At 42.9% G+C, this 23,287-nt stretch overlaps 1 protein-coding gene across 1 annotated transcript in view; it reads left to right on the top strand.

Annotated features, from left to right (window-relative positions):
- The window catches only part of LOC311249589 (dual specificity calcium/calmodulin-dependent 3',5'-cyclic nucleotide phosphodiesterase 1A-like), a 368,687-nt gene that overhangs the window by 204,760 nt on the left and 140,640 nt on the right, over window positions 1–23,287 (top strand). The window lies entirely within an intron of this gene.

Here is a 23,287-nt window from a genome sequence, read left to right on the forward strand (position 1 = left end):
GACCCTCGTGACTGAAAGTTATTAAAAGAATTTTGATATGCCAAAGAATACTCAAGTTATTAAATTACAACTTCCTGCACATTTCGCTCCAAACAGCAAGTGTTGCATATCTCCACATTGGTGAGTCCCAATGACTTCAAACTCAGGATCCTACTTCCCTATGAGGCCCTAAGGCTCTGTTCAAAATTTTGGCCGACGACCACTAGGTGGCGCTCTTTAAATTGGAGTAATTTATATCTCCACATTGGTTTGTCGGATTAACATGAAACTTGGTACATTCATTGCCAATGCCCTCCTGAGGATAGCTGACGAAGGTCATACCGATCCGACACTAGGTGGCGCTCTGGTGGCAGTTTCATTTTTTATTTGCCACTGTGCTTACACTATAACACTTATGGATATGAAACTCATAGGGGTGTTAGACACTGGCCCCTGTAACTCACACACCAAAAATGACGAGCAGGTGGCGCTAAATGGCTCCATAGCGCCCCCTGGAATATTTCAAATTTGAAGCCCTGCCTCCTACATGCACGTACATGAACCAAATTCGGTGGCCTTATGTATCATCACCAGACGCACAAAAAACCCTCTTGGACACATACCCTCAGTCCAACAGGAAGTCCGCCATTTTCCTTCAAATTCAATCTTTTGCCATCAATCAGGAAGTCCTGATAACTTCAACATACAATTTCCCATCGGCATCAAATTGCTCACACATGTAGAGGGGCTCGCCCTGAACACGTCTCTGCATCAATACTATGTCATATCTATAGCGCCACCCACTGGACACAGGAAGTCACTGAAGATGTCACTGTTGTGTTTTGTGTGACACAAATCCCGTTTAGGTAGGACATTTCCACAGGCAACGGCCAAGCACACAACTGGGCGCACAGGCCTCTGACGGCGCCACAGCCCAACGTACGTGAACTGCGAGGGCCCGTACATCACTGCTCGCAGTTTTAATTAGGGCCCGAGCAGGGAACCTGCGAGGACCCTATTGTAATTGTAATGATTATTATTTTTTGTTATTTTTCTTCTGCCAAAATGATCGCATTTTTCACTGCCTCAACATACCCCAAAACTCGCCAAACTTGGAATATACGTCACACCTTGCGAAAAATTTTATAATCTGTTGTCGTTGTGAATTTTCGCCACTAGGTGGCGCTATTATCAAGGAAAGTGCGTTTTGCCTAATAACTCCCACATACTTTGTCGCACATTCAAAAACCTTATATCCACGTGTTCAGTGAATTGTGCTGAATCTCTGGGTATAGGCCACGCCCATATCCGCCTACCGTTTTTTTTCGCTAGCTCGCGAAACGTCGCAAACCTACTTTTTCGAACTCCTCCCAGGGAATTTCACCAATTTACGCGAAACTTTGCACACAGCATCTGTGGACCGTCCTGACTAAAAGTTATTAAAAGAATTTTGATATTCCAAAGAATGCTCAACTTATTAAATGACAACTTCCTGCACATTTCGCTCCAAACAGGAACTGTTGCATATCTCCACAATGCTGTGTCCGAATGACATGAAACTCAGGATACTACTTCGACATGAGCCCCTAAGGCTCTGTGCAAAGTTTTGGCCAATGACCACTAGGTGGCGCTCTTTAAATTGAAGTAATTTATATCTCCACATCCGTTTGTCGGATTAACATGAAACTTGCTACACTCATTGCCAATGCCCTCCTGAGGATAGCTGATGAAGGTCATACCGATCCGACACTAGGTGGCGCTCTGGTGGCAGTTTCATTTTTTATTTGCCACTGTGCCCACACCATAACACTTATGGATATGAAACTCATAGGGGTGTTAGAGACTGGCCCCTGTAACTCACACACCAAAAATGACGAGCAGGTGGCGCTAAATGGCTCCATAGCGCCCCCTTGGAAGATTTCAAAATTGAAGCCCTGCCCCCTACATTGCACGTACATGAACAAAATTCGGTAGGCTTATGTATCATCACCAGCCGCACAAAAAACCCTCTTGGACACATACCCTCAGTCCAACAGGAAGTCCGCCATTTTCCTTCAAATTCAATCCTTCGCCATCAAGCAGGAAGGCCTGATAACTTCAACATACAATTTCCCATTGGCATCAAATTGATCACACATGTAGAGGGGCTCACCCTGAATACGTCTCTGCATCAATACTGCGTCATATCCATAGCGCCACCCACTGGACACAGGAAGTCACTGAAGATGTCACTGTTGTGTTTTGTGTGACATGAATCCCATTTAGGTTGGACATTTCCACAGGCAACAGGCAAGCACACATCTGGGCACACAGGCCTTCAACGGCGCCACAGCCCGACGTACGTGGGGCTGCGAGGGCCCGTTCATCACTGCTTGCAGTTTTAATTAGGGCCCGAGCAGGGAACCTGCGAGGACCCTATTGTAATTGTAGTGTTTCTTATTAGGGCCCGAGCAGGGAACCTGCAAGGACCCTATTGTTTTTGTAGTGATTATTATTATTATTTTTAGTTTTTTTCCTTCAGCCGAAATGATCGCATTTTTCACTGCCTGAACATACCCCAAAACTCGCCAAACTTGGAATATATGTCACACCTGGCGAAAAATTTTATAATCTGTCGTCGTTGTGAATTTTCACCACTAGGTGGCGCTGTTATCAAGGAAAGTGCGTTTTGGCTAATAACTCCCACATACTTTGTCGCACATTCTAAATCCTTATATCCACGCGTTCAGTGAATCATCCTGAATCTCTGGGTATAGGCCACGCCCATATCCGCCTACCGTTTTTTTTCGCTAGCTCGCAAAATGTCGTAAACCTACTTTTTCAAACTCCTCCCAGGCAGTTTCACCGATTTGCACCAAACTTTGCACACAGCATCTGTGGACCCTCCTGACTCAAACTTATTAAAAGAATTTTGATATTCCAAAGGATACTCAAGTGATTAAATAACAACTTCCTGCAGATTTCGGCCAAAACAGGAAGTGTTGCATATCTCCACATTGGTGTGTCCGAATGACATGAAACTCAGGATAATACTTCCCCATGAGCCCCTAAGGCTCTGTGCCAAATTGTGGCCGACCACCACTAGGTGGCGCTCTTTAAATTGAAGTAATTTATATCTCCACATCCGTTTGTCTGCTTGACATGAAACTTGGTACACTTATTGCAAATGCCCTCCTGAGGATGGCTGACGAAGGTCTTACCGCTCCGACACTAGGTGGCGCTCTGGCGGCAGTTTCATTTTGTTTTTGGCACTGTGCCCACACCATAATACTTATGGATATGAAATTCATTGGGGTGGTACACACTGGCCCCTGTAACTCACACACCAAAAATTGCCACTAGGTGGCGCTGTTATCAAGACAAAACCGTTTTTCCCTTGACTGCCTTCACTTTTCATTACTCAACGGAAGTTGTTGCATGAACAAGCCCCGACGGCAGCATGCCCCGACACGCGTGGACTGCGAGGGCCCGTACATCACTGCTCGCAGTTTTAATTATTAGGGCCCGAGCAGGAAACCTGCGAGGTCCCTATTGTAATTGTAATGTTTATTATTAGGGCCCGAGCAGGGAACCTGCAAGGACCCTATTGTTTTTGTAGTGATTATTATTATTATTTTTAGTTTTTTTCCTTCAGCCGAAATGATCGCATTTTTCACTGCCTGAACATACCCCAAAACTCGCCAAACTTGGAATATATGTCACACCTGGCGAAAAATTTTATAATCTGTCGTCGTTGTGAATTTTCACCACTAGGTGGCGCTGTTATCAAGGAAAGTGCGTTTTGGCTAATAACTCCCACATACTTTGTCGCACATTCTAAATCCTTATATCCACGCGTTCAGTGAATCATCCTGAATCTCTGGGTATAGGCCACGCCCATATCCGCCTACCGTTTTTTTTCGCTAGCTCGCAAAATGTCGCAAACCTACTTTTTCGAACTCCTCCCAGGCAGTTCGACCGATTTGCACGAAACTTTGCACACAGCATCTGTGGACCCTCCTGACAAAAAGTTATTAAAAGAATTTTGATATTCCAAAGAATACTCAAGTTATTAAATAACAATTTCCTGCAGATTTCGGTCAAAACAGGAAGTGTTGCATATCTCCACATTGGTGTGTCCGAATGACATGAAACTCAGGATAATACTTCCCCATGAGCCCCTAAGGCTCTGTGCCAAATTTTGGACGACCACCACTAGGTGGCGCTCTTTAAATTGAAGTAATTTATATCTCCACATCCGTTTGTCTGATTGACATGAAACTTGGTACACATATTGCAAATTCCCTCCTGAGGATGGCTGACGAAGGTCTTTCCGCTCCGACACTAGGTGGCGCTCTGGCGGCAGTTTCATTTTCTTTTTGGCACTGTGCCCACACCATAATACTTATCGATATGAAATTCATTGGGGTGGTACACACTGGCCCCTGTAACTCACACACCAAAAATTACCACTAGGTGGCGCTGTTATCAAGACAAAACCGTTTTTCCCTTGACTGCCTTCACTTTTCATTACTCAACGGAAGTTGTTGCATGAACAAGCCCCGACGGCAGCATGCCCCGACACGCGTGGACTGCGAGGGCCCGTACATCACTGCTCGCAGTTTTAATTATTTTAGTTATTTTTATTTTTCCCAAATGATCGCATTTTTCACTGCCTGAACATACCCCAAAACTCACCAAACTTGGAATATAGATCAGACCTGGTGAAAAATTTTATAATCTGTTGTCGTTGTGAATTTTCACCAGTAGGTGGCGCTGTAATTAAGGAAAGTGCGTTTTGCCTAATAACTCACACATACTTTGTCGCACATTCAAAAACCTTATATCCACGCCTTCAGTGAATCCTCCTGAATCTCTGGGTGTAGGCCACGCCCATATCCGCCTACCGTTTTTTTTCGCTAGCTCGCAAAATGTCGCAAACCTACTTTTTCGAACTCCTCCCAGGCAATTTCACCAATTTGCACAAAACTTTGCACACAGCATCTGTGGACCCTCCTGACAAAAAGTTATTAAAAGAATTTTGATACACCAAAAAATGCTGAAGTTATTAAATTACAAATTCCTGCAGATTTCGCTCAAAACAGGAAGTTTTGCATATCTCCACATTGGTGTGTCCAAATGACTTCAAACTCAGGATAGTACTTCCCCATGAGCCCCTAAGGCTCTGTGCAAAATTTTGGCTGATGACCACTAGGTGGCGCTCTTTAAATTGAAGTAATTTATATCTCCACATCCGTTTGTCGGATTGACATGAAACTTGGTACACTCATTGCCAGTGCCCTCCTGAGGACAGCTCATGAAGGACTTATCGATCCGACACTAGGTGGCGCTCTGGTGGCAGTTTCATTTTAGATCTGGCACTGTGCCCACACCATAACACTTATGGATATGAAACTCATTGGGGTGGTATAGACTGGCCCCTGTAACTCACACACCAAAAATGACCAGCAGGTGGCGCTGTTATCAAGAGAAAAGCGTTTTCGGTGAATAACTCCCACATAATATGTCGCACAGTTCAAAGCCTTATATCTTCGTGTTCCCTGAATCCAAATGAATTGATTGATGTAGGCCACGCCCACTTTCGAGGTACATTTCCATTTGCACATTCCCGAATGTCTCAAACCTACTTTTTCGAACTCCTCCCAGGCAATTTCACCGATGTGCACCAAATTTTGCACACACCATCTGTGGATGCTGACCACAAAAAGTTATTAAAAGAATTTTGATAGTCCAATAAACATCCAAAATATAGAATTACAATTTCCTGCACATTGTGGTCAAACACTCAATCTTGCGTATATTGACGAAATACAGTCCGATTAACACAACACTTTAACTTATTGTGTTCCATGGCCAACTGACGGTTTGTGCTAAATTTGGTGCAAATCGCCCAATAGATGGCGCTGTTATTGCTAAATGATGAAAGAACAGCTTGACTGCCTTCACTTTTCATTCCTCAATGGAAGTTGTTGCATGAAGAAGCCCCGACAGCTGCATGCCCCGACAGCAGCATGCCTCGACAGCAGCATGCCCCGACGGGAGCATACCCTGCGAGGGCCCGATCATCACTGCTTGCAGTTTTAATTATTATTAGGGCCCTCGCAGGGAACCTGCGAGGTCCCTATTGTAATTGTAGTGATTATTCATTATTTTTAGTTTTCCTTCCTCCCAAATGATCGCATATTTCACTACCTGAACATATGTGAAAACGCGATTTTATTTGGCAAACATATTAGGCTTGGCGAAAAATTTTATAATCTGTTGTTGTTGGGAATTTTCACCACTAGGTGGCGCTAAAGTCAAGGAAAGTGCCTTTTGGCTAATAACTCCCACATACTTTGTCGCACATTCAAAAACCTTATATCCACACGTTCAGTGAATTGTGCTGAATCTTGGGATATAGGCCACGCCCATATCCGCCTACCGTTTTTTTTCGCTAGCTCGCGAAATGTGGAAAACCTACTTTTTCGAACTCCTCCCAGGCAATTTCACCGATTTGCACAAAACTTTGTACACAGCATCTGTGGACCCTCCTGACTAAAAGTTATTAAAAGAATTTTGATATTCCAAACAATACTCAAGTTATTAAATAACAACTTCCTGTAGTATTCGCTCCAAACAGGAAGTGTTGCATATCTCCACATTGGTTTGTCCGAATGACATGAAACTCAGGATACTACTTCCCCATGAGCCCCTAAGGCTCTGTACTAAATTTTATCTCATGACCACTAGGTGGCGCTCTTTAAATTGAAGTAATTTATATCTCCACATCCGTTTCTCTGATTAACATGAAACTTGGTACACTCATTGCCAGTGCCCTCCTGAGGACAGCTCATGAAGGACTTACCGATCCGACACTAGGTGGCGCTCTGGTGGCAGTTTCATTTTAGATTTGGCACTGTGCCCACACCATAACACTTATGGATATGAAACTCATTGGGGTGGTATAGACTGGCCCCTGTAACTCACACACAAAAAATGACCAGCAGGTGGCGCTGTTATCAAGAGAAAAGCGTTTTCGGTGAATAACTCCCACATAATATGTCGCACAGTTCAAAGCCTTATATCTTCGTGTTCCCTGAATCCAGATGAATTGATTGATGTAGGCCACGCCCACTTTCGAGGTACATTTCCATTTGCACATTCCCGAATGTCTCAAACCTACTTTTTCGAACTCCTCCCAGGCAATTTCACCAATGTGTACCAAATTTTGCACACACCATCTGTGGATGCTGACCACAAAAAGTTATTAAAAGAATTTTGATAGTCCAATAAACACCCAAAATATAGAATTACAATTTCCTGCACATTGTGGTCAAACAGTCAATCTTGCGTATATTGACGAAATACAGTCCGATTAACACAAGACTTTAACTTATTGTGTTCCATGGCCAACTGACGGTTTGTGCTAAATTTGGTGCAAATCGGCCAATAGATGGCGCTTTTATTGCTAAATGATGAAAGAACAGCTTGACTGCCTTCACTTTTCATTCCTCAACGGAAGTTGTTGCATGAAGAAGCCCCGACAGCTGCATGCCCCGACAGCAGCATGCCTCGACAGCAGCATGCCCCGACGGGAGCATACCCTGCGAGGGCCCGATCATCACTGCTTGCAGTTTTAATTATTATTTTTATTTATCCCAAATGATCGCATTTTTCACTGCCTGAACATACCCCAAAACTCGCCAAACTTGGAATATACGTCACACCTGGCGACAAATTTTATAATCTGTCGTCGTTGTGAATTTGCACCACTAGGTGGCGCTGTTATCAAGGAAAGTGCCTTTTGCCTAATAACTCCCACATACTTTGTCGCACATTCAAAATCCTTATATCCACGCGTTCAGTGAATCCTCCTGAATCTCTGGGTATAGGCCACGCCCATATCCGCCTACCGTTTTTTTTCGCTAGCTCGCAAAATGTCGCAAACCTACTTTTTCGAACTCCTCCCAGGCAATTTCACCAATTTGCACAAAACTTTGCACACAGCATCTGTGGACCCTCCTGACAAAAAGTTATTGAAAGAATTTTGATATACCAAAAAATACTCAAGTTATTAAATTACAAATTCCTGCAGATTTCGCTCAAAACAGGAAGTTTTGCATATCTCCACACTGGTGTGTCCGAATGACTTCAAACTCAGGATCCTACTTCCCCATGAGCCCCTACGGCTCTGTGCCAAATTTTGGCCGACCACCACTAGGTGGCGCTCTTTAAATTGAAGTAATTTATATCTCCACATCCGATTGTCTGATTGACATGAAACTTGGTACACTTATTGCAAATGCCCTCCTGAGGATGGCTGACGAAGGTCTTACCGATCTGACACTAGGTGGCGCTCTGGCGCCAGTTTCATTTTGTTTTTGGCACTGTGCCCACACCATAATACTTGTGGATATGAAATTCATAGGGGTGGTATAGACTGGTGCCTGTAACTCACACACCAAAAATGACCAACAGGTGGCGCTATTTTCAACACAAAACCGGTTTTGCCTAATAACTCCCACATAATATGGAGCACAGTTTAAAGCCTTACATCTATGTGTTCCCTGCATTCAGCTGAATTGTGTGATGTAGGACACGCCCACTTTCGCGCCACAATTCCATTTGCTAATTGGCAAATGTCGCAAACCTACTTTTTCAAACCCCTCCCACGCAATTTCTCCGATTTGCACCAAACTTTGCACAGACCATCTGTGGACCCTCCTGACAAAAACTTATCAAAAAATTGTCATAGTCCAAAAAACAGCCTTTTTCCTGAACATTGTCGTCAATACAGACAGTCTTGCATATCATGACGAAATACAAACAGCTTCATTTTCTTCAATTTTGATTTTACGAGCATGGGGAGCATTGGACATGGTAGACCTCCAAGCCTACATGGCCCTGTTGATTCTGGATGGAGCACACGTGATAGAATCTGGTTGAAGCCAAAAGCAGACACGTGTCTGACGCAGGATGAAAAGGTTCTTTATTTGAATACAACTGAATTCACAGCTGCTGATGGTTTGAGGTTCATGCTGCTGGAGAGCTGCATGGTGTCTCGAGTGTCAGTGTGTTTGTTTGAGCGAAGACATACAACAACGTTCCATTTAACTATTTATTTACAATTGTATCAAGCAAGCATAATCATGGACCTTTCTCTGTTAGACAAATCACAGTCAGTGGATTGTTGTTACTCTGTAACCCATCACCCAGAAAAACATGGAGATATTCACTTTACAATAACAGTTACATTTCTGCTGTTGAGGTGTTTTAACTTCTCATTGGTCAAAAAGGTGAGGAGGCCGTGGTTTACACTTGGCTTTTCCTGTCGTTGGTGCACAGGCTGGTCCCAGCCTCTTGGCAACACGATTCCTCCAATCCGTGAAGACATCACTCTGTGGAAAGACCCTCCCTCTTCCTGTTCGCTTCCTGTCTCATCCTGCACTGGTCTGCACTACTTTGAGTTCATCTAAGACACACTTTGCTATCATTTCACAGACGGATACCGTTCACCTTAAGCTCATCATGTGCAGGCAACATTGTTACATATATAGGGACATCATTAAGTGACCATGTGGAGTAGCATATGACTGGTGCACAAAAAAAACTATTGTATCTCAACAGGAGTTGAGGTGCCACGTAGTGGGTAGCCGCTCATAGGAGTGCAGATCAGGTGGTGTGTTGCAGTGGGGCTTAAGAGTTGTGTGGTGTGTAGCTGCTAGAAAGGAGCGTAGCGGAGGTGTAGTGCTGCAGCCTTGCTGAAGAGATGCATGGTGTTTGGCCGCTTGGAGGAGCACAGGGCAGGTTGAGTGCTGCAGAGGTGCTGAGGAATCGCTACGCAGGAGCAGAGTCACACGTTGGTCGCCGCTCAGATGGACACTGTAGACAAAGCAAGGTGAAGTTACTCGTTGTACTGGAAAACACAGGTGCACTAGAGTAAGCATAGAAAACACTATTGACAGAGCCCTATACCGCGTGTCGTTCACAAAATCATCTGGCAGCAGCTACAGTGAGGATCAGGGCTTTTAAGCGGCCGCTGATTGTCAACCTGCTGCAGGTGCGTGTGATCCCTCCCGAGACAGCAAACTCCGCCCAGCCTTCCAGTGCACCTCTGCAAGCAAACACAACACACAAGCACAAAAAACACAACACAGACACTGCAGCCATAGATCGTGACAAGATGATTGTTATAATTTTCTGTGTCTATTCTTTGTATTTTCACTGCAGTTATGCATGTTCTCCACTACTTGGAATCACTGTTTACAGTAACAACAGCTGTTCAATAAAATTTGGTCATGATTATGTTTAAATTTGTTTTTTTGGGGAGGTAATGTAAGGTGTTATTTGATGTTGATTTTCTCTTATGGAGTTTAGTCACACTTGTTATACATTCAATATAGTAAAATATGGCCTTTCATTGTAAATGCCAAAACAATCAGCAGGACACCGCAGGGAATCGAACCCCATCCCAGTAAACCAGGAGTACCATTACCAGTGCCTTTTGCTTTTTGAGGCTATATGAAAGGTAAAGCAAAACCTGCATTAGCAACAGCATATGACTGGCAGCAATTGATATTATGTGATTACTGCAGTATAGTAAGTGCTATATATATATATGAGCTTAAACATTTTCAATAAAATGTTTGACTTATAAAACTCCAAATGTGTATCATTGTGATTAGTGATTAGAATTATTATTACTATTTGTCACAACATGTTGTAGTTTAAAATGCTGTTGTAATGCAGGAAACGAAACCCTTTTTATATCAAAGGTTTTTTTGTTTTTTGTTTTTTTTTTGTTTTTTTTTGTTTTTTTAATATTGAACACACAATATAGAACAGCACAAACCTCCTAAGGAAACATGATGAATGTTATGAAAAACTTTTTTTTGTCTTTTTATACGTTAAAATGCACAACATAGCACACAAAACTCCTAAAAGGAAACATCCATATATAAGAATACGATATAAACGTTACACAGATATATGACCAAAAAATAATTGTTTATCTATCTATCTATATATACAGTACGAGGCAATGAGGCTATATATATATATATATATATATATATATATATGTATACATTTATATATTATTTCCGCTCTTGTCCTTAACTACTCTTCTAGGTCCTAGATGTAAAGGAACACATGATCCCCTCATGGTCACTGAAATAAGTTGGCACCACTAAGGATTCAACAATATAATGTGTTGTTTTCACATACACATGATCAATTAGTGTGCCGTTTTCTGTTGTTGGTTGTTTCACAAATTGAACAAACCCTTTGTTTGTCATGAATTTGGCAATTGACGATGATTTCAAAATGTCGTCATTGAAATCTCCCATGACGGCGACTGTGTCGCTTTGTGGATTCAGCCAATCAAGTAATTTGCTTAAATTTTGTTTAAACAAAGTCATGGGATAAGATGGTGGTCTGTAAATTACTGCTATCAATATGCTGTATGTAGTGCAGTGGTAAACCAAACATTCTAAATTTACATTTGGTACCTGGAGAACATTACATGCCAAATTGTCTGCACTATAAAGGCCAACTCCACCATGTTGTTGGCCTTGAATTTCTGTCAATATTGGGTCGCTGCTACTGTAGGATACATTCCTTGGCTGATTATGAAATACATAACCGTCCATCTTCACAGTTTCAAATGAGGAAACTGCAGGCAGCCATGTTTCTGTAACAGCAATGCAGTTAAGCTGCAAATGCTGTGTACACAATGCCAAATCGGATACATGTTGGGTCAAATTCTGCACATTCATCAAAAACACAGTAAAGGTCTGCGTATTGAATTTGTGCATTGTAATATTCTCGACCATGAAGGGAGGCATCTGTTCAATTGCATCTTTTATTGTGTCCTTACAATAGATGGCTTTCTCCTTAAAATCCCTGATCACCAACCCTGACAAATCTCTAACCCGACTCAAACCTACATACGCCTGTCCAGCTGCAAAAATCTTTTCAAGGGACACTACCGCTTTATCTACTGTAATGCCTTGTACTTTATGTACTGTACAAGCCCAGGCAAGCTTCAGTGGAAATTGCCTACGCATTCCACCCTTTTTGGTTACCCTATCCTCCTCAGGTCCAATGCCCGTGGAACCCATTTCTACCGCAGAGGCAAATGCACAGCGTTTCCTCTTCTGTACGCCTACCCTATCATCATCGAATTTGACATACACCGTCTGAGGAAACCTCGTTTCGTCATCCTCTGGATAAACTATGTGTGTGACAGTGCCACACGCCCCATTGACCAGACCGTCCGCTACATCTAAGTTTTTAAACAGCATTACGCGGGCATCTTTCCCTAAAAGCAGCGTCTCATCCAGACATGTGTCGTATGCTCTGGAATGATGTCCGCTTATCAACTCCAGCTTGCCTGTTTTCTTACTGTTCACGTAATCCTGAGCCTGTATCGCAACATAATCCGGACAAGTTATAAACAACCGCTGTAGATTATGTACATTTACTTGTCGATTTGTCGGAAATATGTGCAAAGCTGAGCTGACTTCGCCGGTTTCACAACGTTGCAATATTTCAATGTCGCAATCCAACATCGGGGTACCTTTTGAACGAGTTCTAACTCTATTCAACAACTCTGCGAATACCTGATCTTTCTGACGAACGATTGTTTTCAATTCCGCAATCTTAAACAACCGAGACCACAAATCAACACCTACGTCGTCTAAATACAAAGGTTTCCCTTTCACTGGAGGCAACTGATAAAAATCTCCAACTGCAATTACACTAACATTTCCAAACGGGGAATAGTCACCAGATTGCTTAATTTGTCTTAATCTTCCATGGATGTAAGCCAATAGTTTGTGATCAACCATGGAGATTTCATCTATTATCAAAAGCTGCAAGCTACTATATTTAGCACGTAAAGAATTCAGCTTCTCCTCACCCAACGGAGTGTAAGGTAAGCGTACGTCTTTACCAATGCTAAACGCATTGTGAATGGTAGCCGCATTTAAATTGTGCGCCGCTATCCCCGTAGGAGCTGTTAGTACAACGCAAATGTCGTCCGGATCGCGACACACTCTCGACAACAACCTCATTGCCTCGTACTGTATAGCCCTGATCAAATGGCTCTTACCTGTCCCCGCACCGCCTGTAATAAATACATGTATCGGATCTGGCTTTGCTCCACTTACCCTATCTAAGCACCACTGCCTAATCTGATAAAAAATACACATCTGTGTCTCATTCAGAGACCTAACTAAAGCCAAACCGTCACGTCTGCAGAGGACATTGTTCCTCTTTTCTAAATGTGCAACGTCTTTACCGTTTACCGCTAAATCTGGAATGCCATCTACTGGTTCATCAACTATCTGCTCCGTCTCTCTACGTTCCTCTATACACTCTAAACGCTCCAACTCCTGCTCTGGGCACAGCTCGCACCAGGCATCTTCTAAAACACCGTCACTATCGATTGAATTTTGGATATCGTCCAACTCGTCGGCGTCCCTTTCAAATTTGCATCTGTTCTGATCGACAACCGCTTTGACCGAATGTAGCGATTTATCACCCAATCTCACACGACCGTGACTATAAAACTGCTCAAACGTCTCAAACCCCGCCGGTTTGAGCTGCCCGTCTTTATGATACGGCAGGAACAACTGCAAAATGCTCTGATGGAACAATTCCGGATTCTTAGTCTCCGAAAAGCGCACGTAACGAACAACGGCGGGCTGCGTACGTGTTCTTTTCACAACAAAACCACAATCGTTGTTTAATTTAACCCTATTGACACACGTTTCATTTTTACTCAAGACGCGATACTCTGACGCAAACGCTGCCAAACACATGTCATTAAACGTACCATCCTTCGGCCTATTCTTGTACCTGTCGACAGTATTCCTCATCCACATATCTTCATCGGTAAGATCATGTGATGATGCCTTTTGTTTTAACACGCTTAAAGGCAAACTCATTCTAACCGTATTCTCCCCTACCGGCACAAACACAACTTTCCTAGAGCACTCCTTTAGATGCATGTTTGTCAACCTATACACTGCCTCCTGAGCACAAACATCCCTATTGTGTAAATACACACTTCCTAATTTTTTCAATGCATCTTTAGCACTACTATTACCCTCTTTAGCCGCTTCCCTCTGCGCATTTCCTAACAACAACCCCATCTCCTTTTCTGCCTTGGAGATGTAAGAAATAATGTACACTACGCAAGCATAGGCATCAACGACATATTGGATGTCAATATTAGCATTCCAACATTTTAAAAGTGGTTTGCTATACTGATTGATCCAAACCTCGTTCGCCTGCCTCTTCAAAACCACATGCGTCTTCCTGCCAACACGATTATACGCAGCCTCAAAAACGGTTTGATTTAATCCTAAATTTCTAAACAACTGTTCCACACTATCAAAACTGGCATTGTCATCTGAAAGAGCCGTCTTAATTTTTGTCACAATGTTCACTGCAATCTCTTTTTTCATGATCTCTGGTTTTTTCTGACCCTCATTTTTGCATGCACAGCTGTCCAATTTCTGTGCTTTATCTACCTTACATTTACAAGATTCTTTGCCATCCTCTTCACTGACTGGACGTGAAATAAAAGTTTTTGCGGACGGCGGCTTAGGAAAATTGAAACGACAAACGGTTTTATTCTTCTTACAAGATTTTGAATGTCGTTTTGAATGTTGTTGCACAGATGTAACAATGTCCAATAATGTTTCATCCTGTGCAGGTAATTCGCATGTGACATACTGATCAATAAATTGAAGTACCTCTTCATCTGTGTTTTTATCAATTACTGGGGCATTCTCTATCCAAAAGAGGCAGTGAACATGTGGTGATCCACGCTGCTGGAATTCCACCCTATAAAAATAATCCTTTATTTTGCCAATAGGATTAGATGGAGACATAAGCACCTCTCTCAAAAAACAATGCCAGCGAAAATCAAACATTGTGGCAGCGGTGACCGGATTGCCGCGCAAAAGTTGACACCTATCTGCCCATTCTAACTGTTCGGCTGTCTCTGTTCTGCCCGCCTGCTTCAAAATACTATTGAGGAGATTTTTCCACCGCATGTCAGCTGAAGAAAACGAACAAAACCACGTTGGCACACCCAGCTGACGAACACAAGCCAACAAATCACGCTGGGCTCCCTGCCAAAAAGATGGGGTTCCTCTAATAGGTTTAAGAAAACGAAACCCATCATCAACATGCAACAACTTTTTCAATGATTCTTCATCATTCAATAAATGTTTGGTAACTTTTTCAGATCTAGCACCTCCTTTACCCTTCCGCAATGCTATTGATACATTTGACACAACCTGTTCTACCTCAGATAAGTACTGAGCAAAAAAGATGTATTCAACATTTTGTGCAAATCTACCATCAGCATGTAAAATCCTGTTATTAAAATAACGCGACAAAGTCAAACGATGCTGCCTACTATCCCGATATGTACCATGTCCACTAGGAAACAACACCGGGAAGCATTTTGCTTCATTTGTATCATCAGTCAACAACCTGACAGGAGAGTTCCTTTCTGCTGGAGCCAAATTCAAGATATCATCAAAAGATTGATCAAGTGTTTCCTGACCAATATCTACAGGCATAAGACAAGTGTCCTGGAACATACAATGTTGTTGCCTATCATGCAGAAGCTCATCATCCCCAATATCTGCAGATGCTTCACCACCATTACAATCAGTATCCGGTTCCCTACAAAACTGGTTTACCCACGCTTCATTAAACTCTACATCTTTATAGTGGACATTTGTCCCTTTTAAATACTGCAACGCCCGCCTTACGCGCGTACTATCAACAAACTCATACTCATAATGTCCTTTATAAGTTAGCTTCCGCTTCAACTTTACCGGCAACAAAGATCCTTCCATTTCTGTACGTGGCAGCAAATTGCTCGTCTGCACAATATTTGCAGGAACGCACGTTACAGGTCCATGTACTCCATTTTGCCCACCTTTCGGCAACGCCAACATCTTCATAAACGGAATATGCATCGCTATCAAATGTCGCTCTAAACTATTCAAACACGCCAATTCTGGTGGAATGGGACAAACCGCCAAATTGTTCAATGCACATTCAGGTGGCACCACACCTTTACAAATCTTAGAATGACACGTGCTACAAATCCACAGCTCTCCTCTAGCTGTATCAAACCATTTACACGGCAATACGCAGTCTTCATTACATTTATGCAAATACTCTTCACTGATACATTTATCTGCAATTAGACTTATCTCTTTACTTTTTGTGTAATTATCTCTTTTACACTGTAAAACCTGATTCTTAAACAACCCTCTGTGGCATACACAGCACACAAAATCTGGCCCATCTTTAACTTTATCCCAAAACTGTTCTGTAACATAATCAAACTGCTCCGCCTTTTCTTTATTTTGTTCCCTCTTCAATTTGATTCCAGCTATAACCCGCTTCTTATGCTCAAGACTTCCGTGATACTTGCTTCTACTCATGCCTTTTACATGCTGCCTGTGCACTTCACTTTCCCTATATTTCCTCTGGCTCATCTGCTTAACTTTCTGCTTATGTACTAAATTTTCCCTATATTTTCGCCGACTCATCTCCTTAACTTTATGTTTATGTACTAAATTTTCCCTATATTTTCTCCCACTCATCTCCTTAACTTTATGTTTATGTACTAAATTTTCCCTATATTTCCTCTGACTCATCTCCTTAACTTTATGTTTATACATTAAATTTTCCCTATATTGCCTTTTATTGATTTCAATGATTTTCATCCTATGCAACAAATTTGACTTATATTTACCTTTACTAATTTCCTTGACTTTCTCCCTATGCAAATAATTTTCCTGGTATTTTTTAATTATTTTTAAATTCTTTTTGCTTTTCAAATACTTTGAAGGACTGACATTAGTTGGCTTAAATGTAAATGAAGTCTGCTCTTGCGTAGACACAGTACTATCCTGCTGTTCTATAACATTATCTTCAACATCAATAACTTCTTCAGCTACACGACCTGGAGCTACAACTCGACTTGAACTCTCAGCACAAACACTACTCTCGCTACTTTGCCGTCTAAAATTGTACCCTCCAGAGCAAGACGCACTCACTTTGCAGTACCTATAACAAGTCTGCATCTGAGGCTGCATAACACAAACAACAGTCTCATAATGGTTACCATTACAATTCTCTAAATACACTGCCTGATTGGACAACTGCATATTCTTGCAACTGTATTCAAGCCAGCGATCACCACAATACGTGAAAATATTCACTCCTAAACAATCTGCTGCTGCTTGAATCTCTACCTCAGTGGCCCAACTACCCACATAGCGCATTCTCGATCTACTGAGATAATCTGCCATTGAGGAATACTCAGGACGCAAAATATATGCTAGGGGATTTGCCTGTAATTGCTTAAACACAGCTAATCTAATTTTCCTATGATTCTTCTGTGTACCACACACAGCTTGACTAACCGCTCTAAAGAAACAATTACCATCACCAACTATTTGCTCGTTCTTACAAGGAGCACCTAATGCACCAACCTCTGTCGATACCAGATCGAGTTTCTCCGACTCTACGTTCAACTGTTTGCACAAAGCTTGCACAACGTCAATACGCAGCGGATTAAACTCAAATCTTTTACTCATCACATCGCTGACAAATACAACATCTGAATTAACCAGATTAACATCGCTGCTTTTCAACTTTTTGGATCCACGATTACCCACTGAAATCTTGCGTTTCACACCTGTCTGACTGCTGCCACTGCTGCCACGGCTTACCTGTTCAGCCGACACTTTAAGCGCTGGCTTAAGAGGTAAGCTACGACCAAAGTCGACCTCTCTGCTTTCCACAGTTGCGCTTTGACTTTTGTGAGTGACACAAACACCTGCAATCTCAAACAGCTTTGGAGTGTTCATTGCGGTGGCAAATTTGCATATGTGATCAAACACACGGTCAAGGCAACTAAGATAAACAACAACGCTAAACCCGTTCACATCTACCATGCCATCTGCACCGCGTGCGTGGGAGTCAACAACTGCATACTTCTCATCTCGACCAATGATGGCACACGTGCTGCCACTTACAGTCAGAAAGCATGTGTCATATTTGCTACACATCTTTCCCAAACCATTCCTGAGAGTGGTGTACACACCTGCATCAACAAGCTGTCCCTCAACCACATCAACGTCACCAGAAACGTAGTCACCGTACTCGAACTCAAATTTCTCTCCATCGATAATGGACTCTTTGGGCAAATCTGGAACGCACAGTAGTTCAGACCGCCCACTGATAGACTTACTTTCCCGCAACAACGTGTAGAGCTCGTCCCCTAACTCTACAACCCTATCCAGATCGCCAGACTGCCACGAAAACACAGTATCAATGCTGTGTTTGGCTATAGCTACCAAACTTACAGCCATACACTGAAGCCCTCCGTGTTGGAACCGAGCGTCCCCTTGGTGAAAAGTTCCCCTGATGGAACTTACATCGGTCTCTGGCCTGACTGAACTACCATCCTCGAGCTTTGCTGCAACTCCGACGTCAACGGTCTCGCCTGCAAACAATGTAGCGCTCTCCCCTTCGTTATCTACTGGACACTCAATGACAGAAATGCCATGCACGGCATACCACTTCGCGCCCAAAGACTGCAAATGACCGATGTGAAGCATCAAGTCATTAAGGCATGTGTTGAACACAGCCACAGATGTGCCAATACTAGATGCCATCCCAGATGCATCACGCGTGCCACAATCAACAACCACAAAATACCCGTTATGGAGAATAACGGCACTGACCGCACCCCCGAGGTTCAACAGACACGCGCCGTGGATAAACAACTGCTCTTGCAGCTTCTCGTACATCGCGGTGTCTCCCTCCAGCCAATTAAAATCGCTACGTGCTGGAGGAGGAATAGCTACCTGCCACTGCCTGCCAAACACATTGTGCTGTTCGAGCAACTTGCACAAGTCCTGTTTATCCTCGCTCTTCTGCCTATCTTCGATGTAACTGGCCAGTTTGCCACCTTCTACGCCTATGCTATCAACATCTGTTCCTTTCCATGTACACACTGGAGACATGACATGTTTCATGACTGCTGCAACGCCACATGCCATGGGTGTATTTATGTCGTAAGTGACTGGTGCACTTTTCACACGAACACCAGGAACAACAGACTGCAAGGCCTCTTCACACCTGCAAGGAACGGGGTTAGCGTCACACTTACCTTTGTTGGATCTCGGTGTCGGCGAGACACCGAGATCGACGACAGGCCGAAGGTCCCCGCCCGACGCAGCGACGACAGGGGTGTCGTCGGCGGCGGTGGCAACGGCGACCTAGAAAACAAGAAAAACATTAAATGATCTATAAATAAACTATACTACTATTTTTATAAAAAGGTACTAGACGCACAAACTGTACTAACCTCCCTCCTGGCGTCCGCTTTCAGATGAGCAGTTGCAGGCGGTGGCACGGGTTTCACCACGGGCAAAGCTCTCGCCGGGACCTAGAGAACATTTTTTTCCAATGATTATCCAATTATTGCCATAATACTGCAGACGTGCACACAAAAAAAATCCCAATAAGTCAAATATCGAATAAAATCGAGACAAACCTTCTGGCTTGCAGAAGTCCGACGACGATGTTCCACTTTTGGACGCTAATGGAAGAAAAAAAAACAACACTTTCTGAAGCCATATTTGGGCAAATGCCCTTGTGGACAATATTGTGCAGTTTTGCATGTTGTTGTGAGTGTATCAGGAAAAAGGAGATGCTACACAGCCTTCAACAAACCAAGAGATGCAACTTGCACGCAGTTTACCTTTGAGCTTCGTGGAACAGCGGCAGAATCAGGGGTAGGAAGATGGGATGGCACAGCAGCATCCATCGCAGCCAACACCGAACTGCTGAACCAAACAGGGTTTGGCTGGATGAGTTGGAGTACGCTTGCACTTGCGTCAACCTGTGAAATGCGTAGAGAGAACGACTCCTCTGTCAAAACGCCATCATCAAATCGACAATCATATCCAAAACAGCCTAGGTTAAATCAAGTGTAACATACCTGCTGCTGAACCACCCTCTCTGCACCAGAGGACTGCTCAAGTTCCTCAGGTGCTCTCCTCTGTAATGACAAAATAAGATACTTTGTATTAAACCACCAGTCGAACATTGCAGAGGTCAGCTGATCAAAAATACATCAACCACACCATTACAATGCGTAAACAATTACCTTCCCGCCCTTGCCGACGACTGTCCACTCAAAGGGGTTTGATGGACGAGGTACGGCGACCTGTCCCCTGACAACCACCTTTGGGACGACGTGCCTACGAGGCGGCGACGCTCTGGGAGCAGGCTGTAGCTTTGGTGTCGGAGGCTGCAGTTGTTCGAATGCAGCGTTCCACAGCAGCCCGGCTAGAACGGGCATGCCGTCACTATCGCTGAGGTGAACCTGCGAAAATAACGAAAATGAAACGGATTACGCGGTGCAATAAACTTGTCATTCGACTACAGACAAAGTGTAGATGACACTATGTATTCTACTTACACCATCTCTGCACCACAGCTCACGGCGGTTCATGGGGAAATGCTCAGCTGTAGGGAAGTACCTGACACCTAAAAAAGAAAAATAACATACTTTATTTTAACATCTCTATGGGCTATATTTAAAGTTTTACCTGAATGATTATGGAAATTGTAATATTCGTTCAAACAGTCTGCCAAACAACATATGATGCATTATACGTGGAAATGTACTTAAACTATAGTCTTATTAAAGCTTACCCATACGTGCTGCCACGCGGCGGAACTCTTGACGCATGAAGTCTTGCTGAAGGACTTCAACGGTCAAACGAGGTATGAAGTCTGCGACACACACCTGGAGAGCAAAGTGGTTGTTAATGACAAAGTAATTTCTTTCTGAAAATGCAATAACTAATATCATATAAATATACATTATTTTGCAACAGTTCATACAACTAAATTAACTGTGGTAATATATCAATGAAAACAATAGAAAATAAACCTACGTTAGACCAACGACTGCAAGCAGCTTGCAGGAACTTAGTGAAGTCTGCCCCTGCCTCGTCGATGGTCTTGCTGGTTGTCAGATTGTTGCTGGGTGCCATGACCAGGACTGCGTCAGGAGTCCGAGGAACAGCAGCATGAAGCAACTCGGTCCTCAGCTCCCTCGCACAGGCCCCGGGCGTGGACATGATGCCAAAGGAGAGCGAGCCCTCTGGCATCGGAACAATGCCATCTGCGAAAGCGCGCAGATGGGAAGCGCCAATGAGAAGAACAAACTGGAAAAAAAGATTACAATGTTGTAGAATGAAAATCACTAATTATTATAAGTCTTATTATTAATATTATCATTATTACTATTATTATTTTACCTTCTCATCAGGCACTTGCGACGGAATGACCAACTTGTGTTGTTTTCCCGTCAGCGACGAGATTGGCCATTGTCGCACAGCGTGGCGCTGACCGGTGCCAACTAATACACAGAAGAAAAAGACACCGAGATACACATAGTTCATAAAACATTACAAATCATCATCACAAATCATGTAAACGCAACACACCTTGCCACTAGCAAAATATACATACACATACAAGGAAAAGATTTACATACGTGCGACAGAGACATTGGCGGGCCGCTGCGGTTCCACGTCAACCGTTCGCCGTTCTGCCATACGCCGTTTGGCTGCCTCCGAACGGCGATAAGACTTGCCCCGTGGCATCTAATAACAAGTAGACAATTGATTAATATTGACATAACAACTCATCTCTAGCCTGCAATAATTGGAAAAATACATCTTATACACACGTTTAACAAGCAACCAGTGATGGAAGCAGAAGAATTAAAGTTGTTACTTAAATCAAAGTATTCAAACAACACTGACAAATACTAGACTAAAATGCTGATAGTTTACTTTAACCCTTGTATTATGTTTGTTTGTCCCCCTTTTCTTTGGTGTTCCCAGTCAAATTTGACCAGTCTGGTTTAACTGCTCTCACATTAACACAAATAAACATCATTTAAACATAATCGGCACCAAATTCTATTTAAGACCTTTTAATACTGTACATAGTGTATCCAACTACCAGTGAACATCAATAACTGCAGTGAATATCCAAACAATAGACACTGAAAATAATAATAATAATAATCAAAACACAGACCAAATTCACAGAACATCAGAAAATCTACATAAATAGTCATCTCTCTTTCGCTCTGTGTGTGTGTGTGTGTGTGAGAGTGCAGTGAAGCGCTACAACGCCCGCGAAGTTCAAAAATGTACTCCAGCCAATCATGGCGCAAAACGCCTCGAAGTTGAAAATTTACTCCCGACACCCACCGTGCGACAACCCCGGCGAAATTTCAAATATACTAGCGCCAATCGCAGCGTAATAACGTTGTCGTTTACCAGTGAGCCGATGTGACAGTTGAAATGACTTGATATTAAATTAAATGAATATTGTCTAAAGACTGGCATTGCTAGTAGCTTGTAGCCGCTTTAGCAAACACACCAAAGGCACTCATATGCTACCAAATATGTGGTTATAACCTGTGCTAACAGCCAGCTAGTTACAGTAGCTACTGCAGGAGAAGACTCGGTAACTGTTAGCTCGTTTAGAAAAAAAACCCAAGGTTTCTGCTGCCAAGCGATGCTAATAATGCTTGCTAACTAGCTGTCTCGTGACAGCAGAGTAGCCAACAGTGTTAATAACAGCATTGATAATACTTATTTACAAACCATACACACGCAATGTACCTTACTGAAGTTAGCAGTATTTTAGATACATTCAGATTTATACATTCAAAATTACGGTTCGATGAGGCAGCTAGCATGGATGTTAGCTCGTTGTCCGAGCAGCCTTCTCTGTGCCGCGATGGGAAACAGCGGCTTTAATCAAGATGAACTTACCGTGTTGAGCAAGGTGAAGGTCCTTGAAGAGAATGCTGCTGTCGTAATCCGAAAGTGGTGGAAATATCTGCGAGTATCTGTATATATTTGTGTGTATTTGTTGAAAAATCCGAAGAGCCAAGGTGAAGCAGTCTGCACAGGACGAGAGTCAAGTAACAGACAACCGTTCAAACGTGGCAGCGCTGACGTCAAGTTTTTTTCTCACGACGTGATTGGTTGATGCGTTCAAATCCATGACAAAAGCTAAGTAAAATCAATCTCCGCTGCTTTTTCGCAGCGTTTTCCATAATCAACAGATATGATATATTGTTGGCTGCCAGGTGGGCATATTAGCGCGAGAAAGACACAGATGACCATAAATGCCACCTAATTCTTCAGTCTGAAATATTAAACATTTCACACTG

This window comes from Pagrus pagrus (genome assembly GCF_965226575.1).
Source record: "Pagrus pagrus genome assembly, chromosome: 20".
NCBI classification, from domain to species: Eukaryota; Metazoa; Chordata; class Actinopteri; order Spariformes; family Sparidae; genus Pagrus; species Pagrus pagrus.